Below are 16,918 nucleotides of genomic sequence, written 5' to 3'. Positions count from 1 at the left end.
TAAATGCTAATCGCTGAATGCTAAGATTTGAATGCATGTGGAATGCTTATAAAGTAAATTGAGAGATAAATTATAACCTCCTGGTTACTGGACAATGCACTTTACCCAACTGTGCCACCAAGCAATATCAGACACCCGGTAATGATGATGCGTTATATGTATGGAAGTGGGCGTGAAAATTATACTTATAAAAAGTTCAATGTCTGTCCCATTGAAAATGAATGGGGGAAAGTTGATATTAAATTTTAAATTGTGCAAATACTGTAAGTAATGTGGAACCAGACAATATATATCCCGTGAGATGTGAATTTTTGAAGCTAGTTGAGATTAAGTGGAGAATAAAAATCACAGTAACATATGTGGGAATGCTTCAGCATTCCCACAATGAAAGATTATTTGCTAAGAACAAAGAAGTTTATCACTTTGAACATGAAGTATATTCTGTTTGTGATGTACTAATTAAATATAGGTTGACCATGATTTGCAAATCATTGGATTCTGTTTCCCATATTTTGACCACTCTTGTCTTGTTTATTCGAATAACTCAGCAATGCTCAATCCGTCGGCTCTTTGAAGACGGGCCTGTGGCCTCAAATCCAAGGTGCATGCGGGGAGGCCGACTGGAGATGAAGCTCAGGAGAAAGGAGATTATTTGATTATTTTTCTTCTCTTGGCCTCTTTCCATGTAACTCCAAACGTGAGTACCTTTTGATACAAGTTGAAAACCGCCACCGTATGAGGGCGGTGCCACAGGCAGAGCAGTTAAGGTGCCATACACACGCACAGAAATCTCCATGACCAATCAGGAAGTGCTGGAGACACACAGTCAGTGGGGGACAGATTTATGGACATAGAGAGGGAGAGTGAAAGATGGAGTTTGTGAAATGAAAAGAATACAGGTCCAAGGGAATTTGTTAGGATTTGTTTTTAGTTTTTGGAAATTCTAACTATAATACATGAGATCTTGAGTTGAGGAGTTTGATTTGGTTGAGGGTGTGGGAAAAAAAAAAAAAAGACATGATCCTCCCCACATCTACAAGAAAGAATACTTACATTATCACATAAAACTAACCCTTTATTACCACTAGAGGCCGCACTCGAGCACCCACAAATCAACTCAATTTTATTTACCGTATATAAAGTTTACACATGAAGCTGGTCAAGAGCCACACTCCTCATCCTCATGCCTTACATACAGTGGTTTTAAAAAGTCTACACACCCCTGTTCAAATGAAAGGTCATTGTGATATTAAACAATAAATAAATAAATAAATAAATAAGACCGCAATAAATTACTTCAAAACTTTTTTTCACCAACGCCATTGGAAAAAAAATGTAAGGAGGAAATAAAATTTTAAAAACTAGATAACGTGGTTGCAAAAGTGTGCACACCCCCTTATAACTGGGATGAGAGAATAATGGGCACAACAGCCATATTAATAACTAATAAGGGACTCTTTAGTCATAAGTTATGACATCAATCACTTACCTTCAACACTCCTTACACATGTCTTTTGTTTTCATAACTTTGTTTTCCTATTACGCATTCTTTTCATGTGATCAGTTTACTAGTCAATCTGTAAGAAGCACTTGCCAATCAAGCCAAGGTGCAAGATGCAACTACGATATTCCAAAAGTTGAGCTTTTCCATAGATTCTATCACCTTGGGGGGAAAAAAAGATCCAATCTTCCAGTTCTTTCTGTGGTACAATTTGTCGGTTTATCAGGGTTTAAATGTCTCTTTGCACAGAAGCGCTGTGTAAATGCTAAATGGACTGAACCTATAGTGCGCTTTCTACAGAAGCATGCACATTAACAGCACCAAATTGGATAAATGAGACAAAGTCAACGCTGTTCACAGTCCACCTTCAGGATAACAAGATCAGTCCCAACAGGATAGAAAGGCCAAATCAGTGTGTGCTGGTGCAGCTTGTAAATACACTCACTGGACAATTTATTAGGTACACTTGCACAACAAAATGAGATGCTATAAATGAGCTCAGTGGGAAAAAATAAAAAAAAAAAAAAAATTTGATTGACACTGTCAAGAAAAAAAAAAAAAAAAGTTTACTTTGCAACTTTGTGATAATGATAAACAAAACAGTGCAGTACTATGAGAACTTTGAGGCTTTCTTGACTGTCAATAACAGTAATTTTTGAATGATTACATTTTCAAAATGGAACTTAGCTTGTAATAAAAATAATTGTTAAAATCAACATTTATCGTCTCTTCAATAAAAATAAAAAAAAACTTCAAAAGTAGGGCCAAAACTGCTCTCATTGAATGAGAGAGATTATTAGTACCATCAACTGTATAGGAGAAGGCTAATAAAATAACACAATAATAACTGCATTAATATTTAAAACAGTTAAAAACAAATATATTGGTTCGGAAACATTACTCAAGTAATAAATCATTTTAAAAAAAATATGTCGTTAAACTTTTGTAATTTTGAAAATTTAACTCTGTAAAAAGGAATAAATAAATGAACAAAAATACATAAACACATAATTTGCATTTGTTATTTTTAAAGTTACTGAAGCCATTCAACAGAATAAATGAATGCATCACTTTTTCACAAGTCAATAAAAAAAATCAATAAATAAGAATTTCCTCATAAAAAGTTGCATTAGTAATTCTGAAAATAAACAATAAATAGAAAAACAAATGTACTACTTTTCATCATGTGCATGAATAAAGAAAAGCTGGAAAATAAAATCAAGTGAGTGCTATTATTTATTTTTGTAAAAGTACACAGACTGTACATTGCTTGAGTTTGTAAAATGTAATCAGTGTAATGTGTGCATTCCAGATAATAATAATAAAAAAAAAAAATCTTATTCTGAAAGTCTTGTGCCAAGTGACCATTTGCATGTGGTTAGCAACAATTAGCGGCTGCATTAGCGGCTATGAAAGTTTGAGCCCCGCCCTCCCCCTCCCGAACAAAACCTCACTTGTTCCCTGATGATGTTTCCATCCTCTTTCACCTTGCGCACTCACGTCTATTTTCTTTTTATTCAAGCATCAAGAAGAATCCTGCCGAGTAATCCGGTGAAGTGCTCGCATATTTGCAGCCTCCTCAAGGTGATGGGCGTGATTGCGGCTTGAGTGTGTTCGGACATTGGAGGCATTCTTCAACAGGCCTCTCCAAGGGATCGGACCACTCAAGATGTGTGGTGGACCCTCAAGGACGAGGTGAAGTAATCTCATGTGGAGGGAGTTCGTAATGGGGTCACACTTGTTGAGCGTAAAAGCGACGCTGGCTTCTTTTGTGCTAGTCCGCTGCTTTGTAAATGTTCTATTTTTGTGACATCAAACAAGCATTTTGGATCCCACTCCCATTGAACTTTAAAACTCAACATAAACAAAAACAGGGGGAAAAAAAGATAATGTGAGACAACGGGTGCCGAATCGTAAACTTGATAGTGCCTTATTCTTTGTTTTCTTTGTTTGCATTTGTCACTTCCTGTTTCTGATTTGTTTGCTAACACGCAGCCAATCACAGTATCAATTGTCATTGACAGCTGACGCCATTTTGCGTGTTAAATCAAGCAAACATTTCTCGCCAGTCGATGGCCGATTCGGTCAAGTCACATCTAAGAACATTTTTTTCACATAAAACAGAACTAATGAACTTTATCAAATAGCAACGCTAAAGAATATGTCAACATAAAAGATAAACATAATACAAGTCAAACATTTGTTGCTTTAACTATTTTTTGACTTCCACATAGTTGCTATTCGTTAGCCTGTCTATGGCATTTCGGATTGTTTGTTAGCTTTAAGCTAAGTAGACTTAAACGTGCATTGCTTGACAGCAACTGATAATTGGGAGTGGAAACAAACAGTTTGAAGCCTCTTTTTTTTGTGTGAAGAATTGTTCGCTATCTGCCAAACTGCTTCTTGCATCACAAATGTTTACTCTCAAGTCAAAGCAAAAAAAATCATCCGAATGATGACTTGCATCTCAAAAAAATTGTAAGATCTCATAGCAACACCGCATAGCTTTTGAAAATATGCTGTCCATTATAATGATGTCAATGTATTTATTTTTCTAATTAACCTGCCACTAAAATATGATGAGAAAATATATTAGCTTTTAGGGATGTAACGATAATGGCGATATCGTGATATTAAAACTGCCACAATATCGTCGTCATCATGTTCACGATATTTAAATGCAACACATCTGTTAAAAAAGTTCTAGCACCCTCTGGTGGCTAGTTTTTTTTTTTAGTGCAATTTCATTTTCATTAGGGATATTTTGGCCCTTCTGTGTTGAAAATGTACACTAATTGTTACATGAAGGGGGAACGTAATATGCATGTGAAGCAAGTCAATATGTGGAGGAACTCAATGTGTGCATGCGTGAACAACATAACATAATAATAATAACATAAAAATGTTATGTACAAAAGCACAATATTGTGTGTTTTTTGTTTTTTTTAGTATGAACTCTTTTAAAAAAAAAAAAATATTGTGACCTTTTTGAATATCGCCAACCTCCCCACAATATCGTGAGCTTCATATCACGATAATATTGTATTGTTTGGATATCGTTACATTCCTATTAGCTATGTGACTTGAAAAAAAAAATAATAATAATTTGCAACTGTTTTCTGATTCTGCAACATCTTAATATTCTCACTGAATCTAACTGTCACAAGGTTGTGCTGCTATTCTGTGCCATGTGAATAATGAATGTCATGTCATGTATGTCAAAGCACAAGATGTCTTCATACATGTCCAAGTGTTTATTAAAATATGCCGTGAAAACCTTAAAAAGTCCATTTGCGCCAAATAAGCCTGATAAATCAATTTGCGTCCCAGGACAATGCATCGCTGACCCTTTGAGTGAGGGATCAGCCGCCGTTTGTGCGTCCATCTTGTCTTGATGGCCGGAGAGAAGACCCGATTGACCCCGTGACCCCGTGTGTGTGTTTATGTCCGCGTTCCCGTCGGCGGCTTAATGAGCAGCGGCTGCTGGGGACACGCCGGGCCTGGACTAAAGCGACACGGCCTCCGCGCTGACCCTGCGGCCTCGCTTCGGATGTTGCCGAGTCCGTCCTCATTTGGACAGATGCTGTTCATTGCTTTCACCAAAATGTCTTCCACAAAGAATCCCATGAAAAGTGTACACACCCCTGTTCAAAGGCCAGCTTTTTGGAATATAAACAAATAATAGCAAGATAAATAATTTCCCAAAATTTTCCACTACTACTAAGATCTAGATAACATGGTTGCATAAGTGTGCACACCCCTAGTAACGGAGACAAGACTACGCTCACATTCAAAATAAGTGGGTGTCACCGCAAACCTGGCACAATGCAAAGCACTTCTGATAAATGCCAAATAAAATTCAGATGTTCTATTAGTGTTTTTTTGCTTTCTTACCAAAACTTGAAAGTTTTGTGCTAATTCTAACATTGACCCTTGAAGTTATGGTGTTTCTTTTGGTTTTGACCAGTGTTGTGTTGCACCAAAGATGCCCTTTTGGAATGAATGTTATCCAGTTGACACACTACTCTAATGAGTATAAGCACCAGAGAAAGTAGATAGATGCAGATTAATACCCATTGATGCTTTATTACACAGTAATAACCAACAAAAAAATGTTACAGTTTAATACATTGATCACAAATATGATCAATTGCAACACCATAGGTAAATGGTTATTGTTTATGTGCACACATTTGAGTGTAATGTGTCTGCATATAACTCTATTCCTGTGTTATAACACATTTATTAACAGGGATTAAAATTATGACTTGTAAATAGTATTTTTTTCACTAAAGTGCTACTAGTAAGTAGTTACTAATAGTCTGTAAAGGGTGAGGGCTTTTTTCATTTTATGTTGAGAAGCAAATCAAAGATGATTAAAGTTTACAAAATGTAACTAATAATGGATTAATAAAAGACAACAACGAATTTTTTAAAATTACATTCAAATTATTTCTTGTATATTCCCATTTTATTATTATTGCTTTAAATAATCATATTGACAATAAAAATGAGATATTTGTATTTTTTTTAAACATCATTATACAAAGTAAATAAAACTGTAAGTTACCGAAAAGTTACAAAAGTATATGAATACTGTGCATTGTTTTTAAATGACTATTTTAAGTGAGTCACTCAAATAATTACACTTAAAATGGATACATAGTAGTATGCAATTTATTTTTTATTTTTTTATTTTTTTTTGCTGAACTCAAATGCGACACTTCCCCAATATAATATTTTGCCTTTTCTCGGGCAGCTATCCAGCAGTAACTAAAACAGAAACAGCTCTCACTACGGCACAGTAGACTACCAAAAGTAAACATTATTATCATCTCACATATGTCACTAGGACATAAAGTCTAAAAGTCCTTCGGTGCATCATAACTGTTTTAATACATACACGTGTCACGTTTGTATTAATTACAATACGGCCTCCCCGCATGAAGACGGCATCAAGTGAGGTCGCCGCACAGCAGATAGCGCACATCCCCTTCTTCCCTCCCTCCTGCGCCAGCGTGGACGTTGGTGAACGTGAAGAGGGGTAATGAATTTTAAACCGCAAGAGTAACAGCTCTCAGACATGCGGTTTCAGTGTGCGAGCGCGGGGGGCGAGCGGGTGGGCGTGTGTGCGTTTGGGATTTGTGTCAATGTATCCGTGAATGCGGGTGCGCGCATGTGTGTGTGCACGGAGGATAAAGACCTTGCAAACGGGCCTGGCTTAGCTGACAGGTGACAAGGGTGCGAGTGAAAGGGGATTTTGTAATACCAACAGTGGGCAAGCGAGGAAAGGGACGTGTGAAAGGGGAGAAAAAGACGACTTTTCTCGAGCCGAGAAAGGAGGCCCGCAGGCTTTTGCGCGGCCCTAATCAAACCGCTCCACCGTCTAGCGCGCTCATTTTTATTCAAAACGTCCAAATGCTAAAATGACGCCAATGGGATTGATCCCTGTGTCAGCGCCTGTGTGGTATTTCCTTTCTCCGCGTTTTCCGCACCGTCCTCAACTTTGACATATCAGTCAAATCGCGCCTACAATACGCCATACAAGCCACACACCGACCAATGGTTAGAAAGTGACACGTAAATGTGGTTTGCCAGCGTGTTCGCCATTAACTCATTTACTCCCAATAACGTATAAATACGTTTTTTTTAATGGTCTAAGTGCCCTGGCTGAGGCACCAAACTTGACCAGGATTTATCTCAGTCTCATTGGGTAACTTCGCCTGCTTTGGACACAGGTCCACTCTAAAATAGTTAACTAAATACAATTAACTCAGCATGGGTCAAAAAGGGAATGATCCAACTTTTGGGGTTATTCATTTCACCCAATTTTTGGGATGAAATAAATAATGCCAAAAGTTGTTTTAGTTCCTTTTTGACTCAATTTGAGTTGTTTTTTTACCCTTTTTTTTTTTTTTACCACAGCTATATTGATAACCTGATAACCTATTTTTTAATTGGTTTAACTTATGAGTATTGGTAGTTTTAGCACCTTTTGGATTGCAATCTTGACCTAATGTGGTAAGTCAAATTCTCAACACAGTGTGCTGGGTATAAATAAACCAGCGTTGGTTCGGTCCACTCTAAAAACAGTCGGGTAAAAAATAACCCAAATTGGGTCCAAAGGTGTCCAACCTAACCTTTTGGGTTATCAATTTAACCCAAAAAAAAGTTGGGTCAAATGAATAACCCCCAAAACAGCCCAAAAAATTGCTTTGTACAAAACAACCCAGAAAAATGGATTGTATTCTACAACGACCACCAAAACTAGGTTGTTTTATGGGTTTATTCATTTGACCCCCATTTTTAGGTCAACTTTTTGGGTTAAATGAATAACCCAAAAAGTTAACTATTTCTCCAATCTTTTGGGTCATTTAACCCAACTTTGTCCCACAAAACAACAAAAATGTTTTTCCACCTAAACAGCCTCCATAATCTGCTGCATTGTGGGTTTTTCATTTGACTTTCATTTGACCCAACTTAAATGAATGATCAAAAAAGTTGGGTCAGTCCCTTTTTGACCCAATTTGGGTTACGTTTTACCCAGCAGTTTTACGAGTGTATTTTTGTTTAATACAGACTAGAACAATAAAAGAACTCAGTAAGTGAGTTAACCAGGGTTAAATGGCCCAGATGTGCCTTAGTTGGTCCAACAGAGAACATTTACCCAGTCAAACTGTGATCCTCCCCTTGCCCCCACCCGCCACCCGCTTCGTGCAGCGTTGTCGCCCAGTGCCGGTGAAAAGGCAAGTATAGCGAGTGCAGATTAATGATGGAATGACCAATGACTGTTTGTGTGGTCCTGCTATGGAAGATGGGGACCGACCGGGAGAGGAGGGATCCATCTTAGCGTGTCAGTGTGTGGGAACCACATAAGGGAGAAATCCCCGGCTGATCCCGACCAAGACACTTTGTTTTTCCTCCCTTGCAAACCCCCTTCTCTCCTTCTTTACTATGTATCCATTTTTTTGGGGGGTGTTTTCATTTTATTCATAGGGTGGAGGCAGCGTATATGTGTGGATGTAGTAGGTGCGAACCCGCCCGCCAACAATAGCGGCAGTGTTGTTTGGCGACTTGCAATCCAGGACTTTCGGACATTCTTCCCATGTCAGTATAATCACTACTGGGAGGTAGCTCCATTAGGGATTACCATATCATTAATAGCAGCCATGACTTTTGTTCAAAGGCCACTTGTGTAATGTCGCCTTGCGGACGACGCCTAATCCGCTGAGCCGCAGCTGTAGGCAAGCGCAAGGCCCCGTCGCTCGGGTTCCACACGGGAGACGCGGCGTCATCTCCATGTCCATGCCAGCCGCTCAAAGACACACACAAACAAGCGTCAAATACAAAGTTCCTCCCATAGAGGAAAGAGAAACATCCATTCGACACTTCCCAACTGATCCCTTATTCTCCTTAAAGCCAACCATCACCCCCACTGCCCCTCTCCTCGACCCCCCTCCCATCTCTCTTCTCGGATGGTGGGCCAGATTAGGTCGATGAACAATAACAGTTTTCAGTGTAAAAATGTGCATCTTGTTAGTGCTTTTTTTACTTGTCGCTGCGATGTGGAGATGGTGAGAGAAAAGGAGTTTGCGGCCATTCACAAAGTTATCTGTGGGTGTCTTCTCCACACAAACGGGGGGCTTGTTGTGCGGCTATAATCCCAACAAGGGTCCTTCCCCCCCGCCGCAACTGGATTTTAAAATGCGGAATCTCCAATTTAGAACATCCTCGGAAAAGGTGCTTTGGGAATTGGGACTGATGCATTGAGTTAGTTAGTTAGTTAGTTAGTTAGTTAGTTTTACAACAATGTTTGTTCAAACTTTTGCGCTGAAGGGCCACATTTGATTTGTGTAAAGGGCAGATGGACAAGGTCACCACTAGGGCTGGGTCTAAAATATCGATATATCGATATCGAATCGGTATTCCTTTACAGAGCCCAATATCGATTCATTCATAAAACCATGAATCGATCCTTTTTTCCCTGTAAATGAAAGTGCTAAATAGGGCCTGACCGATTAATCGTCCGCCGATTATAATTGGCCGATTATCGGCCTTCAAACATCGGCGAAAAATATGAGCTAAATGGCCAATTATTTCCCCCTAAAGACGTTTATCGAAGAAACTGAAGTTTTCAACGCTGTGAAAGTACCCTGAATGTACCATTTTGCTAGCGTAGCATTAGCAGCTAGCAAGTCTGTAGCATATGTTATTCTGTCGTCCCGAAGCGTCCTTTAAGCTGTTGAATGACACCGCAGTTGGAGTTAACTGTCAAACTAAATACACAACATTAAGAATGACATCCACTGTATATTTAAATACAAAACACGCTTCGTTTTCAAAACATCGCTAGCCTAGCACTAACAGGAAGTTAGCAAATGCTAACTGGACGTTAGCATCAACTGAGAGTTTTTTTTCCTTCAAATAAATCGAATTGGGCCCTTCTGAACTGAATTGAATCGATTTTGGAAATCTCAATCACCACTGAATCAAACCGAGTGGAATCTTTCCTCTTGAAAATGTGTCTGTCTTTAATCATATTGTACCTACTCTAAATCAGTTTGGACATAACATACACATGTAAATAGAATGTATAGTATGTTTGTATTGTACCCACATATTTAAAGTAAGTATTATTGTGAATAACGGGCTGTGTGCCCTTTGAAAGGATTCAACAGTGTTTGGCACAGTAAGAAGAAGGCGTTGCCAAGTTAAGCGCGCAGCATGTACGCGCCCCTCTACAAGCTCTTGTTTGTTTTGCTAATAGCTAGCAATGCTAGTGTAACAAAAACAACAACACTCCTTTTATGGAGTTGCTGGCTGTGTGCGGATGGCAGCAGCTGATCTCCTAACAAAGCTTACTAAACATTCTCACACATCAAATGAGTACAATTTAGTTACCCCCCCCCCCCCCCCACCCCCCCAAAAAAAAACAAAAAAAAACAAAAATGAAGGCAATGTAATTAGTATGAAAAAAAATATGTTGATATTTGTTTTTTTCACTGCACTTCAGATGTGAAGTGAAAAAGAAATCATTTTGTGGTAGTTTAAGTGTAAAAAAAAAAAAAAAAGTTTGACATTTTCACATAGGGGTGTACTTACTTTTGTTGCCTGTGGTGTAAACATTCATGGCTGTGTGTTAAGGTTGTTTGAGGTGACAGTAAATTTAACACTGTTAAACAAGTTGTGCAGTGACGACTTCATATTGTAGCAAAAAAAAATGGCTAATTGAGCCCACGTTGGGCATTTTCACTTAGCGGTTTTCTCACTTTTGTTGCAAGAGGTTTAGACATAGTGGTTGTGTGTGTGGTGCAGACATGTATGTTTACACTGTTGCAGAAGCTGCACATTTATTACTTTACATTGCAGAAAAGAAAATGGCTACTTTAGCCTATGTACTTCGGACATTTTCACTTTGGGGTGTACTCACGTTTGTTGCGTTTGTTTTAGACACAATTGCTGCGTATGAAGTTATCTTAAAAAAGTGGAAGTGAATGTTACGCTGTAAACGAGGTGTACAATGACTACTTTATTGAGGTAAAGAAAATGGCTAATTTGGGCCGAATTTGGACAGTTTCACATAGAGGTGTACTCACTTTTTTTTTTTTGTTGCCAGTGGTTTACATCAATGTCTGTGTGTAATTATTTGGGGCCCACGACCAAAGTGAGTTTGGTCGCCTTGCTCTCTATTACTTGAGTGATGTGCGTGACTTTCACAAGGTCGCCCTGCGTGTGTGTTGCAACATGTTGTCCGACACGGGCTCCCTGCTGAGGGGGCCGCAGGAGAGGTCAGTGGGGGGCTTTGACCGCTTCCCCACCAAAATACACTATTCTTTATTTTAAAAATTGCAAATGGTGTTTATGTGCTGCTCAATGTGAGCATACGCTGCCATCTTTTTCGCGTCCATCCATTGATGGAGCGAAATCCGCCCCCTCAATAAAAGCGTCACACTAGCAGCCACTCACACAGAAACATTTATAAGCTGCATCTTTCATTCAGTCACTTGACTGCCAATCTTACTTGTCTCCCCTCCGGACCGGTTACTCACAGGGTGACCTCATGGGGGCGACCCCGCCAAGCCCCCCGGGCGCGGGTAAATACGCGGGAGCAGCCGTCAACGGGCCACACAAAAGACTTTTGGCCCCTCGCGAGTCCAGCCAAGCGCACGGGGAGCCCATTAGGACCCCCGGGGTTTTATTTTCCCTTTGGCCCGCTCGGCCGTTGCGTCAAGTATGTCAGGTGCTTGACCACAATCACACAAAATAGGACACACGGACATTCAGTGCAGCAAAGACTTTCAAGTTGCTTTCTCCTGATTGACGTTGTCACACTTCATAAGTTCTTCTCGCCACTGAAGCGTGATGTTTTTTTTTTAAATGGAGTCGACGTGAACAGGGCTTCCTAAACCTTACATCATAATCAAGCAAACAAATGATACACAAAAAATATTACGTAATTACGTTAAAAAAAGACCCACAAATATATATAAGTATAATATAAAATTAAGAAATAAAAACACACAAATAAAAATAACAACAAAACATTAATTACAAATATTTTTAAAACATGACAATTAAATTTTGAAATGAGAAAATAAATTCAAAAATGAAAAACATTAAGTAATAAAAAATCAACACAAAACATGATTAAAATAAAAAAAAATATATAAACATATAAAATATGTGTTTAAAAGAAAAAAAAAATCAAATGGCTGCTGTTCCAAAATGTCTAAATATAGTGAAACTTTGATGTGGTTTTTCAAATAAATTAAAAACAATTTTGTCAGACGTTTAACATTTAAACAAAACACTTTGTTTTGACTTTTCTATTTTTAAACGAGGGTGAGGGGGTGTGCCAGCTCTGCGGGGATGTCACGGGGAGTGCGCGCCTTAAAACATTTGGCAAAGGCTGCTTGCAATGACGACTCCTTGTTCCCATACAAACAAGAAAAAGGAATAAACGCGAGGGCGTGACAGAGACGTGAGTCCACAGTGGGACATTTCGTACAGTATTCAACATGTTTTCATTGGCAGGAGACGATTTCTTTGACCCCCCTCCTGTAAGACAGAGCCACTTGTATGCCTCCATTCACTTCTGCCTCCGATATGTTGCTCCTAAATAGAGGTAGTGTTGAAATGGGGGCCAACTGTGTGGATTTGCATAATCTGATAGCGCGGCGGTGGGATTGCCAAGCGCTTGCCAAGTATAGAATAGGTGACGACGAACTCAGCGTGGCCTCCTGACATATTACATTTTTATAAGTCATTTAAATCGTCCGCTTGGTTCAGTTATAATAACACAAATGTGTTTCATGCACATAAAGTTGCACGTCAGCATACAGTGAGGTGACTGGTGGGTTGCTGTTGTTGCCAACAGGGCCTCATTCATTCATTCATTCATTCATTCATTCATTCACGTCTGCACCGCTCTTACAGTGAGCACGGTGCCAAGCCAAGCAAAGCTTCTCGTCTGATGGGAAAACTGTTGCTCATGTGCCTGCCAAGTTTTGGCATTATTAGCCCAGTAGAAGGAGAAGGGGGGAGGGGGAGTTGGCATCGAGGAGGTGTTGGGCGGGGGAGGTGTGATAGATAGGGCTATCTAGTGTGGGAATGATCTCTATGCTCTATCCAATCCCCCACCCCCTCCCCTTTTGCTCCCCCGTGTTAAGCCTCGGATCAGATTTTGAGGTGCGTTAAGGCGGCGGTGCTGATGCGGCACTTCTTTTAAACGTTGGACTTCTCACAGCTTGCGCACGTCCAAACAAAAACATCATTGTGCTCATAACCAGGCGGGAATGGTCATGAAGTTCTACATTAGATAGTTCTATTAATTTGATAGCTATGGAAGCGTAGAGCCGCCAATGTGGAGTAAACATTTTTGGCTGGCGAGTATGTTCGAACATACTCGCAAAAATGTTCGAACATACTCGCCAATACGTTCGAACATACTCGCAAATATGTTCGAACATACTCGCAAATACTTTCGAACACACTCGCAAATACGTTCGAACATACTCCAAATACGTTCGAACATACTCGCAAAAACGTTCAAACATACTCGCAAATACGTTCGAACATACTCACAAATATGTTCGAACATACTCGCAAATACTTTCGAACACACTCGCAAATACGTTCGAACATACTCCAAATACGTTCGAACATACTCGCAAAAACTTTCAAACATACTCGCAAATACGTTCGAACATACTCGCAAATATGTTCGAACATACTCGCAAATACTTTCGAACACACTCGCAAATACGTTCGAACATACTCCAAATACGTTCGAACATACTTGCAAATATGTTCGAACATACTCGCAAAAATGTTCGAACATACTCGCAAATATGTTCGAACATACTCGCAAATACTTTCGAACATACTCGCAAATACGTTCGAACGTACTCGCAAATACGTTCGAACATACTTGTAAATACGTTTGAACATACTCGCAAATACGTTCGAACATACTCGCAAATACTTTCGAACATACTCGCAAATACGTTTGAACATACTCCAAATACGTTCGAACATACTCGCAAAAACGTTCAAACATACTTGCAAATACGTTCGAACATACTCGCAAAAATGTTCAAACATACTCGCAAATACGTTCGAACATACTCGCAAATATGTGCAAACGTACTCGCAAATACGTTCGAACATACTCGCAAATACGTTCGAACATACTCCAAATACGTTCGAACATACTCGCAAATATGTACAAACATACTCGCAAATATGTTCGAACATACTCGCAAATACTTTCGAACATACTCGCAAATACGTTCGAACATACTCCAAATACGTTCGAACATACTCGCAAAAACGTTCAAACATACTCGCAAATACGTTCGAACATACTCACAAATATGTTCGAACATACTCGCCAATACGTTCGAACATACTCGCAAATATGTTCGAACATACTCGCAAATACTTTCGAACACACTCGCAAATACGTTCGAACATACTCCAAATACGTTCGAACATACTCGCAAAAACGTTCAAACATACTCGCAAATACGTTCGAACATACTCGCAAATATGTTCGAACATACTCGCAAATACTTTCGAACACACTCGCAAATACGTTCGAACATACTCCAAATACGTTCGAACATACTTGCAAATATGTTCGAACATACTCGCAAAAATGTTCGAACATACTCGCAAATATGTTCGAACATACTCGCAAATACTTTCGAACATACTCGCAAATACGTTCGAACGTACTCGCAAATACGTTCGAACATACTTGCAAATACGTTTGAACATACTCGCAAATACGTTCGAACATACTCGCAAATACTTTCGAACATACTCGCAAATACGTTTGAACATACTCCAAATACGTTCGAACATACTCGCAAAAACGTTCAAACATACTTGCAAATACGTTCGAACATACTCGCAAAAATGTTCAAACATACTCGCAAATACGTTCGAACATACTCGCAAATATGTGCAAACGTACTCGCAAATACGTTCGAACATACTCGCAAATACGTTCGAACATACTCCAAATACGTTCGAACATACTCGCAAATATGTACAAACATACTCGCAAATATGTTCGAACATACTCGCAAATACTTTCGAACATACTCGCAAATACGTTCAAACATACTCGCAAATACGTTCAAACATACTCGCAAATACTTTCGAACACACTCGCAAATACGTTCGAACATACTCCAAATACGTTCGAACATACTCGCAAAAACGTTCAAACATACTCGCAAATACGTTCGAACATACTCGCAAATATGTTCGAACATACTCGCAAATACTTTCGAACACACTCGCAAATACGTTCGAACATACTCCAAATACGTTCGAACATACTTGCAAATATGTTCGAACATACTCGCAAAAATGTTCGAACATACTCGCAAATATGTTCGAACATACTCGCAAATACTTTCGAACATACTCGCAAATACGTTCGAACATACTCGCAAATACGTTCGAACACACTCGCAAATACGTTCGAACATACTCCAAATACGTTCGAACATACTCGCAAATATGTGCAAACATACTCGCAAAAATGTTCGAACATACTCGCAAATACATTCAAACGTACTCGCAAATACGTTCGAACATACTCGCAAATACGTTCAAACATACTCGCAAATACGTTCGAACATACTCGCAAATACGTTCGAACATACTCGCATATACGTTCGAACATACTCACAAATACGTTCAAACATACTCGCAAATACGTTCAAACATACTTGCAAATATGTTCGAACATACAAATACTTTCGAACATACTCACAAATATGTTCGAACGTACATGTAGGCATTCCTACATGTACATGTAGGAAAATTAAGTAGAAAAAAAACATGAAAAACAAACATGACAAACCTAAATCATGCACGGCAGACATAATAAATCGTAAAAGTTACGAATGAACACTGTTTTTTTGTCTACTTAATTTTCTGGTGAATTGGTAATGTGGCCCAAACGCCGAAAAAAATGGGTTTTATTTTCACTCCCGCATGCGCAAATAATACTCTGTGGCATTATGGGAAGGTATGCTAACTTTGTAGCATGTAGCCTACATGTACGTTCGAACATATTTGCGAGTATGTTCGAACGTATTTGCAAGTATGTTCGAAGGTATTTGCGAGTATGTTCAAACGTATTTGCGACTATGTTCGAACATGCTCGCCAGCCAAAAATGTTTACTCCACATTGGCAGCTCTACGCTTCCATCGATAGCTTAGTGGTCTGTTGTAAAAAATAGTGGGTACGTCAACTAGTTTCACCTACTGACCTTTTCACATTTTTCATCAAAGAAAGAGTCTCAAGTAGTATAATAACAAAGACAAACAGCGTCCGACCATCCAGCAATAAATGCAATTTCTTTTTATCCGTGCTCACTTTATTATTATTCATGCGATGTGTGTGTGAGGCTTTTTCGTGTGGATGAACATGGCGAGTCACTTTGTGTTTGCAGTCGCCATTCATCCGCATGGCCACTGTCTTCTTTTCGGGTTTAAGGCGGGGCTCTGCTTAATGCCGCTTAACGCGTTTTATTCAAGCATCCAGGCGAATGATGCAAGTCGATTCATACGCGTCCATCACTCAGCCAGCCACCCTGAAATCATTCTTGTGTACACATCTCAGCATGTGGACACAATAGGCGCTTTTTATGTCTTATATTAATATTGAATGCATCTTGAGATGGAGAGACGTGGATTGTTTCATGTCTTTAAAAAAAAAAAAAAACAGCACAAGAAAAAGTATTTTCTTGTATTTTCTTTGATTTCATGGTGGCGATGACATTTCTTCGCAGTCACTCAAGGATGAAGCATGATTGTTCGCCTTTCAGTCTTCACTCACAATGAGGCGGCTCCCCTTTAGCTGGTTAAGCTCTCCGTTCGGAACATCTAAACGCC

This window comes from Festucalex cinctus, chromosome 6 (assembly GCF_051991245.1).
Source record: "Festucalex cinctus isolate MCC-2025b chromosome 6, RoL_Fcin_1.0, whole genome shotgun sequence".
NCBI classification, from domain to species: Eukaryota; Metazoa; Chordata; class Actinopteri; order Syngnathiformes; family Syngnathidae; genus Festucalex; species Festucalex cinctus.
This window is presented reverse-complemented; position numbering follows the sequence as displayed.